Here is a 15743-nt window from a genome sequence, read left to right as displayed (position 1 = left end):
ACACTCAATTATTTACCAGGAACAGGCCAGATTTAGAAAGGGAAGATCCACAAGGGATCAAGCATTCATTCTACAACACCTAATAAACAAGGCCGCAAAAGAGCGGAATGCATCGCTCTATATTGCTTTTATAGATTTTGCAGTGGCATTTGATTCTGTGGATAGAGAGATCTTGTGGCAAAAGCTGGACCGCTCAAATGCGGACAAGCGACTGGTGTGGCTCATAAAATCCCTCCATCAATCCAACCTGGCAAGAATTCGCATAGGAAGAAATGGCGCCCTATCTCGTAACATCTCTATAACGAAAGGGGTGAAACAAGGGTGCATATTGGCGCCCTTCCTTTTTAATTTTTTTATCAATGATATAATCCCTGCATTGTCCGCACCCAAGTTTTTCCCACCTGCTGTAGGTACCCAAAAAATCTCGGTACTATTATATGTGGACGACTTGGTTTTATTTTCCATGAATAAAATAGGCATAAAAAGAATTCTTCTCCGCTTGGAAGAATTTTGCCAAATAAATCATCTCCAAGTAAACTATGCAAAATCAAAAATTATGGTCTGTGGTAGGTACAGGAAGGTAAAAAATACTTGGACTCTAAACAGACACTGTCTTGAACAAGTAAAGTCCTATAAGTATCTTGGCATTGCCTTTACCAACACACTTACCTGGAAACCTCAAGAAGAAGCTATTAAATTAGCCAGTGCTAGATCATTAGGCCAACTAAAAAGGTTCTACTACACGAGAGGTGGCCAATTAATTCTTCCCATGTTAAAAATTTATAGAGCCTCAGTAATACCTAAATTACTCTATGGGGCAGAACTGTGGGGCCATTCTCTCAAACGTACCCTAGAGCCTTTGCAAAACTCCTTTCTAAAACAGATCTTGGGCCTCCCGCGAGGCTCCCCCTCTGCTCATGTTAGGACGGAACTGGGAATCCATTCATTAACAGCAAGAATTGACCTGGCAGTACTAAGATTCTGGAGGAAAATTCTATTGCTGGATGATTCTGCATTAGTTAAAGGTTGCTGGCACAAACAAATACAAAAAGGGGGTGGGCGCAAGACACAAAATCCCTAATAGATCACTATAATTTAGTACCCAATGATCTTAAACTATTCACCCCAAGAGAGCTGACCAACTGGGTCCTCAATTTCGATGAGTCCCAAGATAGATCTCGACTGGCGAGTTCCCAGTTTTCGACCTGGTTCCCTCTCTTTAAAATAAACCATTCTGCCGCTACCTATTTTTCTACCTTGTGCTGCCCACAGAAATGTAGAACATTTACAGAAATAAGGTTTCAGACAATTCCTACAGCAGTCCTAGAGGGAAGATACAAGGGAGTTCCAAGAAACCAACGTTTCTGTATCTGCGGGAGTAAGTTGATTGAGGACCTTCCCCATTATATGCTCTATTGTCCTCTCTACAACTCCCCAAGACAAAATTTTTTAGACCTCTTCATAAAACCTAGGGAGGGTTTACCCCACGAATTTATACTCATGGACCTATTGGCAGATAACTACAAGGAGGTGACTTCTGCGGTTACAAACTTTGCCATGGCAGCGAAGCGAATAAGAGCGCAGATTGTGAAAGACAACATCAGTAAAGCCTGAATATTCTTGGTCGGTTCATGATATAACAAAACGTATTTTATTGTATTTTATTTTATTGTAAAATTTATTGCTGTGTGTTTTAATTGTCTTGCAATGGCCAACAGCTAGAAGCAATAAAGATTTCATTCATTCATGTTTGCACTGGTTTGGTGTGCATGTTGGCGGTATGTAAATAGATCCATACTTTCCCTTGATTTGCCCAGGTCATGTTCCTGTCTCAACTGACCACTCACCCCCTCCTTTTTGCCTCAACTGATGTAAGAGCTCTGAGATCAGTAAGAGCTGCTAAGGCTTCTGCAGCAGAGAAAAGAAGTCTTATGGACTCAGATGTTTCATTCAGATGCTGGACTTCTCTCTCTCCTTGTAGAGGGAGATCTAAAAGTCCCTGGGATGCCCACCAAGGAGGCACAGGATTGCAGTCTAAGGGAGGTATTAGTGTACAACAGCATCTGAGCTAGTTATTAACAGAGTCAGAGAGAAAAGCAGAGCAGAAAAAGAGGTCTCATACTAATTTATAATTTCCATTAGAAAAGCTGATTACTTTCGGAGTGAATGGAAACACTGACATCTTAAAGGCAGGAACTCCTTTAATAAAGGCACTGAGAAAACAATGCATTCCAGTCTTTCAATTCCAAGAACTATTATTGCCTTCTGACTTGCAACAAGATTTAGGAGAGATGGTGCTCCACACTGTTGATTTGAAGCAGTTTTCTGCTTCCTTGTGTTCCCTGGGTTTTTTTTTACTAGGGACCTGAAGGGTTTTATGGATAGCAGAAACATTACATTCCACACCTTTGTGGGATCCTTATAATGGAACAGAAAAAAAAGTTATAAATAACATATACACAGTTGGGACAAAGGGAGATGGTATTGTAGTCTCTAATATATTAAGTCTGTAGACTTGGTTACTTCATAAATATAGTACCATCTCCCATATGGGCTTTTTGTAAACAACATTACTGAAACATTTCAGTAGAAAACAAAGATGAATCTTTTTTTATTACTGGGTGTTATTTTTCTCCAAGTCCAGATGTTATGGGTATGACTATTATTCAACAAAACCTTGGTTACTTAGATCAATTCCAGATGAATCCTGATTTGTTTGCACAAGGGCACCATCTTAACTATAGATTTAAAACAGTATCATAGCACTTTAAACCGTCACAGGAAACCCCAGTTAGGAAAATCACAGAGCTACAATTCACTGAGTGCTTTAACAGTCAACCCCTCTTCCCTGGGCATTGTAGCTCTGTGAGGAAAATGGAAAACAGATTGCCTTCAAGTCTCCAACTTATGGCGACCCTATGAACAGGGTTTTCATGGTAAGCGGTATTCAGAGGGGGTTTACTATTGCCTTCCTCTGAGGCTGAGAGGCAGTGAGTGGCCCAAGGTCACCCAGTGAGCTTCATGGATATGTGGGGATTCGAACCCTGGTCTCCCAGGTCGTAGTCCAGAATAGGAGTTTCCTAACAACTCTCAGCATCCTTCACAAACTGCAGTTCCCAGGATTCTTTGGGTGAAACCATGACTGTTTAAAGTGCTATGATACTGTTTTAAATGTATAGTGCAGATGGGGCCAATGTTTGTGGGGAGCTTAGATGACATCAGCTATTTATTGAGCATGTATTCTGATTTGTTTGTGGGAAGGGTATATGATGTTGCATCAAGCAACTGTTATTCTACACTTTCCAGTACATTTTCTCATCACTTTCCTTATTACAAAAGGTCCAGGTTGGGGTTGGGGTTGGTTGTTGCACAAGAGCAACAAATCATCTTCAGTTGTGCACCCTGAATTTGTCAGTATGTGATTGAATCCCACCCCCAAACAGCAACAGCCTATAAGTGGTCTTAGCTGCTCATGTGTGGGGGTTGGGGGAAATGGCATTGTGGGCCATATTGGGACAACTGGTAAGATTAAGCAGACCTGAGGGCTTGATGTTCCCCATCTGTGCTATTTCTGTGGTGGCCCCCGAACTGTGGAACAGCCTCCCCGATGAGGTGCGCCTGGCGCCGACGCTACTATCTTTTCGGCGCCAGGTGAAAACCTTTTTATACTCCCAGGCATTTTAAAGTGTGTTTTAATAGCATTTTCATCATTATTTGTATTTTGGATGTTGTTTGGTTCTTTTATTGTTTGTTTGTTTTGTTTTCTTGATTTATTGTATTTATTGTATTTATACATTGCTTGTTTTTTTATCTTTTTGTACACCGCCCAGAGAGCCTTCGGGCTTAGGGCGGTATATAAATTAAATTAAATAAATAAATAAATAAATATCTCTAAGAACACAAACACTTTGTTGTTGTTGTTGCAGAAATGAACACTGTCTGGTGCTTATGATAAAGTGAATTCCCTGCACTTGAAAAAAAATTGTCTGGGTAGGAGGGGCTTTTCTTGTACAACATACTAACAAGAAGGAAAACATGTTCTTTTTTTTCTTTTTTTTAAAGTAGGCATTAGAGCAGACCTGTAGCTGGGGGATCAAATGGGGTGCTGCCCACTAGAGCTATGCTCCCCCCCAGATTTTTTTGGGAAATTGTCTTCTTTTTAATTTGTGACATGACAGGCAATGACAACCTTCATTTAAAGAAAGGTAGCTTGTTTTAAGAATAGGAGCAATTTAAGAATGAGACCTTCTGAAGAATTCAGTAAATAAGGCAGGGCGAGCACACAACAAAAGCCTCATCTGGAAGAGCCCCCAAAAGTCTGCTCACTCAAAACTTTCCCTGATGGAGGGTGGATTTTTCATGATCACAATGACCCTATAATTACTTAAGTGATCCTGAAAAAAATAGTATGTATAGCAACATGACCCTTGAAGAGTTAAGTATTAGAATTTTGTATTATTGGCTAGAGTTAGGCTCCACCACTTGGACTTTGCTTTGCTTTTGCGTTTCAGTTTCAGTTGTGCTGTCTACACAGCCAGCAATAGAGAAGCATGTTTGTTTGCCTGCAGAAAGAAGTAAGAGTTTGTTTATTCTGCAGTTATTATAATGAGTAGAGCAGGATAGGTGCTTATTGGTAAAGGATGAAATAAAGAGATAACTAAGAGTGATCTCAAAAAAAATGGCTACACTTTTACTCCTTCAAAGCACTCACTACACTGACAATAGTAGTGGTTGTTCCCCCCCTTTTTTTCTTGATTATTTGCTGGCAAAGAATGAAAACAGTCCTAGAGGAATATAAATAGTTATGTGTACACTACAGTTAGCTAGCTGGCTGCCTGGACACCTAGGCTGTAAATCAGACCTAATTTCTGCTTTCCCCAATATGGTCACCTCAGCATGAGGCCTTTTCCAGGTTTCCTGACAGAAAAATCAACTCAGTGGCCAGTAAAAAAAAATCCAATCACTTTCCGCAACTAGTTTCCAATTGCTTAGTTCATCCTTTATATACCAGAGAGGGAAAAAGTTTTCCCTTGATTGTCCAACAGGAAGGAAAATGTTAAGGCCAGGAATGAGATTATAAGGAGGGACTCTCAAGGAGGAGTTAACAAACACCCCCTGTAGTATTTATTTTCTCTCTGCCCTTCCCTAAACTTGTAGTATGGACAAGTTTGTTTTTTAGGTGGAATGTAAAACTGATATACCTAGTGTAGATTCAAAGCCAAGCTCAGGAGCTCACTGTTTTTACCAAAGTAGTTCAGTTCATGAAGAGTCAGAACAGAGGGACAAACCACAGGTGAAAGGGAACTGTAGCTATAGGCAAAGTCAAGCTCTTGAGTCTGGTATTCCTGGGAATCTCTAAAGAAAGGGTAAGACAATTCAACAGATTAAACATCATTCATGTAAATTAACATACTCTCTGGATGGAGGAGGAGTGACGGGGAAGGTCACTGCCTTTCCCTTCACCTGGCCTTGCCCATGCATTCTCTCCACAATGGGGGAGGGCAATGCCCCACCTAGAAATGTGGCTGCCCCACCTAACAGAGCTGCATTAGACACCACCTTTATATCCCCTCCCATTCCCAGTAATTTACAATGAGAGATCTGGGCTTGTTAAGACTATGTTCTAGTTATTAGAGATGTTAAAGGCAAATTTTAAAATGCAGGAGAAATGTAACATGCAATTTTGTCCTTTGTCTCGGACCTGTAAGATTTAGCGTAATGGCATTCATAGCCTTTCCTCCAGAAGCAAATAGTGATTTCTGATGAGCCTCTAGCTCAGGGAAGTTGCATTAGGTTTAATCCATACCTGCAGAAAGGCATTGTTTAAGTCAGTTCACCAGAGAATGAGGAGCAAGATGTGTAAAAAAGGAATACATTTATACATTTTGAACAAGCTTGAATAAGAAGAAAATTTAAAGTGAACTTTTGTAGCCTATCTTATTGAGATCATCAGATTGTTGCAGGTAGGGATGGAAAGATCTGTCAGTTTTGGTTCTCTCAGTTTCTCATTTTTCTAATCTTAAATTCAGTTCACATTTCTGCAGGAATTTGTAAATTTTTAAAGAAATCCTCATGAAAATTCTACAGCATTTTAGTGCGAATTTCTCTTAATAAACACATCTTTGTAGGCAGTTTTGACTAATATACACATTCTTGCAAGCCACTTCTCACCATATAATGCATTTTTGCATGTTGTCACTCATATATGCATTTTTATGCACACTTTCCACTAATATTTGCATTTTTGTAAACATTGTTAACAATGTTGGTGAACTGCAATACAAAATTTGAATAAATGTGAATTTCAAAGAATAGCTGTGTTTTGGTTCCTATAGGAAAGTGCAAATTTAATGCATTCAGCTTGAAATGCAAACTGAATCAAATTTCTTGCCCATCGCTAGTTGCAGGGCAGTGACTCAGAAGATGACATTTCCATTGTTGCCCTGTAGCCTGCAACACCTTTTGCAAAACACCATCAGTTATCTGTATCATGCACCTCTTGAAAACATATTTTTTGTCCTTTCCTAACCCTCAATATTAGATTTAAAAACCCCCACAAATCTCTGTATCTTCATACTTCTACTCTGGCATTTTCCTGCTTAGTTTTTTGTTATGTATTTAATGCTTTCATATCATGTTCTTGGCTATGATTTTATATCACATATTTTTTATTTATATTGTAGACCATTTAGTTTTTAAAAAATATATATTAAATGGTCTAAATATTTTCTAAATAAAATAAAAATTGTAATTGGATTCAGTACTACATGTATTACATGTACTTCTGAACATAGGAAGCTGCCTTATATAGAGATGGATCAGTGGCCCATCTTATCCAGTCTGGTCTTCTACAGTGACTGGCAGTGGACCACCAGGATTTCAGGATTTCGCTTCCCTTGATACTGATTATTTTATCTGGAGAAGCCAAGGATTGAACCCGGGACCTTATGCATGCAAAATATGTGCTCTGCGATTGTGGGCTCTTTTCTGAGCTAAAGAGTAGTATTCATTCACTTAGAGTTATAGAATTAGCCAGCATTTAAATTTAGCAAAGTTGCTTACAGACTAGATCAGAGGTCACCAACCTTTTTAGATCAGTGGGCACATCTCAAATTTTGAGACTGATGTGGGCACCATTCACAAAATGTCTGCCATGGGGATGTAGCATAACAGAAAATGGCTGCCACAGGAGGCATGGATTAACACAACATGGTTGCTATGAAAGGCATGACATAACACAATGTTAGAGTACAGTCATGGTGAAGCTTTTCCCATAATTGTATTTCTTTACTAGAAAATGGTTACCCTGTTGGATTTCTGCCTGTCATACAGCTGTTAAAGTCCAAGAACCTTTTCCCTTCCCCCAAAGCCAATCCTAAACCTAGGCTGCTGTCTTGTACTGACTTACCTGGGAGTAAGCCCCAGTAAACATAGAGAATAATTTCTGAGTAGACATATATTTTTATTATATATTTTATTTTATTTTATTTATATCCTGCCCTTCCAGAAGGAGCACAGGGCTGTAAACAAAAACACTAAAAACACTCTAAAACATCATAAAAACAGACTTTAAAACATATTAAAACATATTAAAACAAAAGTCTTTAAAAACATCTTTAAAAAAAAAAGCTTGAAAAGCAGTTCCTATACAGACTCAGACTGGGATAAGGTCTCTACTTAAAAAGCTTGTTGAAAGGGGAAGATCTTCAGTAGGCGCCGAAAAAATAACGGTGATGGTGCCTGTCTAATATTTAAGGGGAGGAAATTCCAAAGGGTAGGTGCCACTACACTAAAGGTCCATTTCCTATGTTGTGCAGAACTCCTGATAAGATGGTATCTGCAGGAGGCCCTCACCTGTAGAGCACAGTGATCAACTGGGTATATAAGGGGTAAGACAATATTTCGGGTATCCTGGTCCCAAGCTATATTTGTATGGCAAAACCAGAACCTTGAATTTGGCCTGATAGCTAATGGGCAGCCAGTGCAATTATTTCAGCAGTGGGGTGACATGTTGGTGATACCCTGCCCCAGTGAGCAGTCACGCCACCACAGTTTGCACCAGCTGCAGCTTCTGGACCAACCTCAAGGGCAGCCGCACATAGACCACATTACAGTTATTCAGCCTGGAGGTTACCAGTGCATAGACAACAACGATCAAGCTATCCTGGTCTAGTAACAGCCACAGCTGTCTTACCAGCCGAAGCTGGTAAAAGGCACTCCTAGCTGTAGAGTTCACCTGGGCTTCTAGTAACAAAGAGGGATCCAGGAGCACCCCTAGACTACAAAACTGCTTTTTCAGAGGGAGTATGATCACATCCAAAGCAGGCAACTGACCAATTATCTGAACTTGGGAACCATAGCATCTCTGTCTTACTAGGATTCAGACTCATTTTATTGGCAGTCACCCAGCCCACCACAGTTCAGGCAGAAGTCCAGGGCTTGCACAGCCTCTTCCAATTCAAATGTTAGAGAAATAGAGCTGGGTATCATCAGCGTACTGCTGACACCTCGCCTTAAATCTCCTGATGACCACTCCCAAGAACTTTACCCTCAAAGTGCCTTGCAAACCAGGGCCGGCTCCAGGAATGCCAGGGCCCTTGGGCATCAGCTTGCCCTGGGCCCTGGCATGTGTGTGTGTGTGCACGTGCACGTGCAGACGCACACACGCATGCAGCCCCCCATGCCCCCACCTACCTGTCTGCTGTCTTTTACCATTGCCCTTAATGAAGATGGTGGCCACGGTTTCCCTAAGGGAATGACGCCTCCACCACCATCTTTGTTGATGGCACGTGTGCGTGCTACGCGTGCGCATCTCTGCCATCAACTAAGATGGCGGCAGGGGATTCAGTATCTTAGGGAAACCGTGGCCGCCATCTTCATTAAGGGCAATGGTAAAAGACAGCAGACAGGTAGGTGGGGGGATGTGGGGGGGCACAGAACACGGAAGGGGAGCAGAGGGCCCCCCTGTAGCTCCAGGGGCCGTCGGGCCAGTGGCCCACCTGGCCGCCCTTTAGAACCGGGCATCGGCCCTGTTGCAAACAATTCACAGTGGGCCTCCAAAGGGTCTAAAACTCATTTTCTTGGAGCTGATGTCAACAGACCCCTGACAATACAGAAAAGCTCCACTGGACTGCTACTTGAGGATGCGATGGTGGCAGAGACGTGGGCCTTCTTTGTCTTCCTCATTGCCACACAGTAGGCACGGTTATGTTTTACTCATGCCTGATCAGCCTCACAGCACATCTTTCGCCACTTGCACTCTAGCCATCATCCTGCCTGTTTCATTGCCCTTAGTTCGCTGGTGTACCAGGTTGCAAACTGGGCTTCACAATACAGGAGAGAGTGCTCAGGGGCAACCATGTTAAGAGCCCAACGCGGCTTGTTGTTCCACAATGTGACAAGGGCTTCAACAGGGTCACCTGCTCTACCCACTGTGAACTCCCCCAGGGATTCAGGAATCCTGTGGATTCCATTAGTCTCTGGGGATGGACCATCTTAATCTGTCCACTACCCCTGCAGGGGAGGATTGGAGCCATATGTCTAAACTTCACGAGGAAGTGGTCTTTTACATGATATGTATAACATTGTATTGTAAATTAACTATACAGTGAATGCTTAATGACTCCCTGAGCTTTAGCTCCTGCACAGCAGGAGACATGCCCAGGTCTCTTTGGTAAAGTTTTCCCATTTGCATTTTGGGGAGAGGGGAATTATTTAATATCCTTCCATACTTAGCGTCTAGTAGGATTTGCAGAAAATAACTTCTAAAGACTACCTGATCTCAGATGAACCCACCACAGGAAAGATGCATCCTACTTGCTAGAGAAAAAGGAAGGGCAAATTGCAGTGATTCGAAGGACTGGAAAATAAAACAGAAGCAGGAAATGTGCACTGAAGAGGAGGGGAACGTAGCAGCTCTAGGAACCCAGGGATTCCTATTGCCTGGAGTCCAAACAACTCACTTATCAATCGCATATCTGAAGTCAGATATTGGCTAAAGACTCTGACAAGCAGGACTTGGAACCAGTCCCAAAAGCTACTACATAAAGTAGTTAGAACATATGAATCAAATGAAAGGTAAACTATCAGTGCTCTCTTGTTTTGTGACATCTAGATTGTCTTTGGACTTTGTTGAGAATAAATAATATACAGGAAACCGAGTAATTCTGTATAACTGAGAAAACTGTATACAATGAAGCATGCCTATCTTGTTTCAAGGATTTCTTTGTAATTCCCAAGGAAAACTAGCAAACCAAAAGTGGTTTGGTCACCCTAGAGTTTCAGCATCACAGCCTGCATTTTCTCAGATGGTAGCACTATAGAATTTAATAGGGTTTATATTTCTTGATTTGGAGACCTATTTTTTTCTGCTGTGTTACATGAATTTAATAAATCTGGTGAGACATGATTGATGCTGTGGAGTTACTCTAGATTTCTATCACTATAACACATGGGAAAAATTGACCTTAAATGGTTATTGAATTTCCTGTACATAAATATTCCCAGGTAGTGCTCCAGTTGGTGGACCACTCACGTAAATAACACTTGGCCAAGCAATAGAATTTATTTGTTGCTCCCTCCCTTAGAGAAGATTTATGCCAACTGGGTTCTTTCTTATTCTATAACAAAAAGCAAGTGAATTCAACTGTTGTGAATGGATTAGGGCTGGGGAAACTGTGGCCCTTCAGATGGTGTTAGACTCCTACTCCCATCAGCTCCAGCCAGCATGGCCAATGGTCAGGGATGATGGGAGTTGGATCCAGCAGGTTCACCAGCCATGCAGTAGCTGCATGAATGGATATATTGGTGTAGATAACTGGGACAGATAGCAATCATGCCACCAGGACTGCTCTTCTATGGATTTAAAACTATTTTGCTATGAAAATAAATCACAATAACTTTAATAGTTTCTACTAATTGGAAACAATGGCATCAATCTAGCTGAACAGAGGATCAATACAAGTTATATCATTAACTTTCATGGGAAATGGATAATACTCAGTGGTCACAATCAAGCATAGTGGGGTCCGCTTAAGTCTAATTGAAATGAAATGGAGCTTATCCACGGATAACAATGCGCTGAGTTGTAGTTCATATACTGAATCAGATTATTTTTATAGCTGTGCCAGTAGCTCAAATATCTCAAAGACCAGGCCTTACTTTCTACCAACAACTACTCCAGTGTGAAGAGAAAGGAAAAACCTAACCACTATTTTGCAGTTTTGCTCACAATCACAGTCATTTTTTCACCCCTTCAGTGACTGTATGAAGGAGAAAGAATCAGGATTGCATTGGCTGTTTCTGCTCCCGATCTCCATATTTTCATTAGGAAGTCTTAACAGAGTATGCACATATACAGCAAGCTACAAATACTTAGGTATGCTCAGTGTAAGTGGAACCTCTACAAAGGGTCCCCAGCGTATTCAGAGTAAACACATGGACAGTTGTATATATGTAGGCCCCATTTGCACTACACATTTAAAGCACTATTATACCACTTTAAACAGCCATGGCTTTCCCCAAAGAATCCTGGGAACTGTTATTTGTTAAGGATGCTGAGAGTTGTTAGAAGACCCTTATTCACCTCACAGACAGGGCTTTTTAAAGAGGGGCACAGGGTGCAATTCCTCTGGGCCTCAGATAGGGGGGGGGCTCACACACGGAGAGGGCAGATCAATATTGGCATTGCTGTGTTGCTGCCAACTCTTTTCTTTCAGAATCTCACTAACCTGAGCCCCATAAATGGGGGGGGGGAATCACAAAAACAAACTTGGCTGGTGGTAGTGTCCTTTTATCATGACAGCACGAGCAAGATGATGCTTCAGTGGGCAGTGCTAATAGTAGCAACCTAGCCCAACCATTGTCATACTTTTTATTATATTTCTATCCCACCTTTTTTCCCCTCCAAGCAACCGAAGGTGGCTTACACAATCCCCCTCCTCTCCACATAACAACCCTGTGAGGTAGGTTAAGCTAAGAGTCAGTTACTGGCCCAAAGTCATCCTGTGAGCTTCATGGCTAAACGGGGACTAGAACCCAAGTCTCAGTCCAACACTTTAACCACTATAGCACACTGACCCCACATACACTACAGGTCCCAGGGTCCTCAATGTAGTACCTCAAGGCATCAGAGTGCTTATAGAGGCCTATAAGAATGCCCTCCAGGGTCTCTGTTCCCATCATTGCACAATTATAATTTATAATGGCCACCAGTTTTTCTTAACTCTCACTGATATTATAGTTTTCTTAGTCCCTCTGCTGTTATACTTGGCCGCAGAATCAGAAATGGACATTGCCAGCAGAGAGAAGAGAGAGACCAGCTAAAATTCTTCCTTTTTTTCTCTAGTGAGAACACTAATTTGAACTGAGAGAACAGTCTACTTGGACATAAAAGCATAAGAGCCTGCTGGATCAGGCCAGTGGCCCATCTAGTCCAGCATCCTGTTTTTACAGTGGTCAACCTGATGCCCATGGGAAGCCCACAAACAGGACTTGAGTGCAAGAGCGCTGTCTCCTCCTGCAGCTCCTGGCAACTGGTTTTCAGAAACATACTGCATCTGACCATGGTGGCAGAGCATAGCCATCTAGTAGTTAGTAGCCATTGGACAGGACCAACAGAGAGAAGAAAGAGAACAGTTCTAACTGAACACTATCAGCAGGAGAACATGAGGACAGGGCCAGTTCTAAAGGGTGGCCAGGTGGGGCACTGGCCCGATGGCCCCGGAGCTACAGAAGCCCTCCGCTCCCCTTCTGTGATCCGCGGCACCATCTGCAGATCGCAGGCCAGAAGCTTCCGCCTGCCCGCCATTCCCTTGCCCCACCTACCTGTCTCCTGCCTTTTAGCATTGCCCTTAATGAAGATGGTGGCTGCGGCTTCCCTAAGGTACTGAAGCTGCTGCCACCATCTTAGCTGATGACAAAAATGCACGTGCGTAGCACACACGTGTGCCATCAACAAAGATGGTGGCGGAGGCTTCATCCCCTTAGGGAAACCGCGGCCGCCATCTTCAGTAAGGGCAATGGTAAAAGACAGCAGACAGGTAGGTGGGGGGGTGGGGGCCACGCATGTGTGTGCATGTGCACATGTCGGGGCCCAGGGCAAGCTGATGCCCAAGGGACCCGGTGTGCCTGGAGCCGGCCCTGCATGAGGATTTCAAGGAGAGAAGAGGACTGGAGATCACAAGTAAGTGGCAGCACCTGTGCCTCAATGGGAAAAGGAAAGGTGGCTACTGGGTGGGGAAAATGGACTATCTAGGCCAGGGGCTGTGGAGGAAGAAAAAATGGAGGACCCAAGGCCTGTGTGGGAGGGAAACAGTGTGCATGTGGGTATGGATGGTGCATTTTATTTAGATGTGATCTGGGGAAATGACTTGCACTCTATGAAATGGAGACTGTGTTCAAAGGAGTGACTTTATGAGTTGTGGCTCATACCACACCTCTCCCTTTTATTAAGGTTCTTGGACAAGTTACTTGTCTTGAGGAAGGAGATTTCTCAAATTGGGGAAAAATGTGAAGAAAATACCAAGCAGCATGAAAACAGCATTCCTCACCAAAACTGTATTATGGCCTGGATTTTAAGGAAGAACAAAACATACACAGTGGAGGAACATTTTCAAAGCCAAATGTGTGATTAAATCAAATACTGGAAAGAAATGCTGAAGCATATTGTTGCTGCTATTATCTTTCTTGCAGAAAGAGGACATCCATTCTATGGTGGCAAACGAACTCTGGGATCACCCCACAATAGAAATTAGCTTGGAACATTGCACGTTATTGCCAAGTTTGATCCTTTTATTGAGCAGCACTTGAGGAATCATGGAAATAAAGGGTCATGTTTCATATATTTCCTCACAGATATGTGATGAACTGGGTGAGCTAATGGGGAATGAAGTTTGTATGAAAATCATTCAGAGATTAAAGTGGCAAAGTACTTTTCTCTTATTGTTGACTCTAAACCAGATGTTCCTCATACAGATCAGCTATGCATTGTTTTTCGGTACTGCTTGAATGGAGAAGTGAAGGAGCAATTTTGTGCTTTGTGCCAATTGACAGCCACGCTGGAAGAAACTTATGTGAAACTGTCGTCAGTGTTCTTCAGAAATATAGTATTGACATCAATAATTGCAGGGGACAGACATATGATAACACAAGGAATATGAGTGGTCAAAACCAGGATCTGCAAGCTCGCATAAAAAGTATGAACGACCATGCTGTGCTTGTGCCTTGCACAAGTCATTCTCTGAACCAAGTTGGGCAAAACAGCATGGATGATAGCCTTTAGTAAACAGTGAAGCTCTTCAAATTGCTTGATGTTATGCTTTATTTTCAGGATCTACCCACAGATGGAAATACTTCAAGACAATATTGATCACTGGTCCAAAATAAAATAATACACCAAGTTCACATTGAAAACCTGTTACAAACATAGTTCTGCAGAGAAGATGCTACACAAACTCTTATAAGCTATTTTGACTGTATTTTGGAAGCCTTCATAAAGATTGCCAGTGATTCCAAAGACAAAGTAGTGTTTAAGTCAGAAGCAAACTCTTTGGTACAGTAAACTCCTTTGAAATATCTGTTATGGCAGTATTCTGGAATAAGGTTCTTCACAGTTTTGACTGTGTCAACAAAGTCCTACAAAAAACTAAGCCTTGATGTTGTGTTGGTGGAAAAAAGTATTTCTTCCCTTATTACCTTTATCCATGACATGTGGAACAACTTCAAAGAATTAGAAGTAAAGAAGCTGAGTAATCAAGTGGAATCCACATATTCAATAGCTTGGAAACACGAATCAGTTTTCCCAGATGGAGTTGTGACTGCATGCTAACAAGCAGAGACACATTCACAACCTACAGTGTCTTAGGTAAACTTCAAATGGAACTGGAGAAGCACTCCTGTGCTTACACAGAAGTGGTGAATCTATTTGGATTCCTGGCAAGACTGGACCATTTTTCCCCAATAATAATAATAATAAATTTAATTTTTGTGTCGCCTATCTGGCCGAAGCCACTCTAGGCGACGTACAAACTAAAATTCAGTAAATTACAATACAATACAGATAAAATACAATAAAATCAGAACAATCATTAATCACAGCAGCATGAAATCAGTTAGGGCGAACAATAGCTAATAAAATATCCCAAAAAAGTTAGCCCTCCCCGGAATTCCTGAAGGCCTGTCCAAAAAGCCAAGTTTTTAATGCCCGGCGAAATATATCCAGGGAAGGGGCATGGCGAAGATCGAATGGGAGGGAGTTCCAGAGAGTGGGGGCCGCCACTGAAAATGCCCTCTCTCTAGTCCCTACCAACCTAGCTGTTTTCGTTGGTGGGACTGAGAGAAGGCCCTGTGTGGCTGATCTGCTTGGGCGGCTTAATTTGTGGTACTGGAGGCGCTCCTTCAGATAAACTGGGCCGAGACCGTATAAGGATTTAAAGGTTAATACCAACACCTTGAATTGGGCCCGGAAAACAACTGGCAGCCAATGTAGGTGAAATAATACTGGCGTGATGTGATCACGGCGGCGGCTGTTTGTAAGCAACCGAGCCGCCGCATTCTGCACCAGTTGTAGTTTCTGGACCGTTTTCAAGGGTAACCCCACGTAGAGCGCATTGCAGTAGTCTAATCGAGAGGTGACCAGGGTGTGTACCACCAGTGGGAGCTGATGAATAGGGAGGTAGGGTTGCAGCCTCCGTATGAGATGTAATTGGTACCAAGCTGCCCGGCTCACTGCCAAAATCTGAGCC

The sequence above is a fragment of the Rhineura floridana genome, chromosome 9, assembly GCF_030035675.1.
Source record: "Rhineura floridana isolate rRhiFlo1 chromosome 9, rRhiFlo1.hap2, whole genome shotgun sequence".
Classification (NCBI taxonomy): domain Eukaryota; kingdom Metazoa; phylum Chordata; class Lepidosauria; order Squamata; family Rhineuridae; genus Rhineura; species Rhineura floridana.
This window is presented reverse-complemented; position numbering follows the sequence as displayed.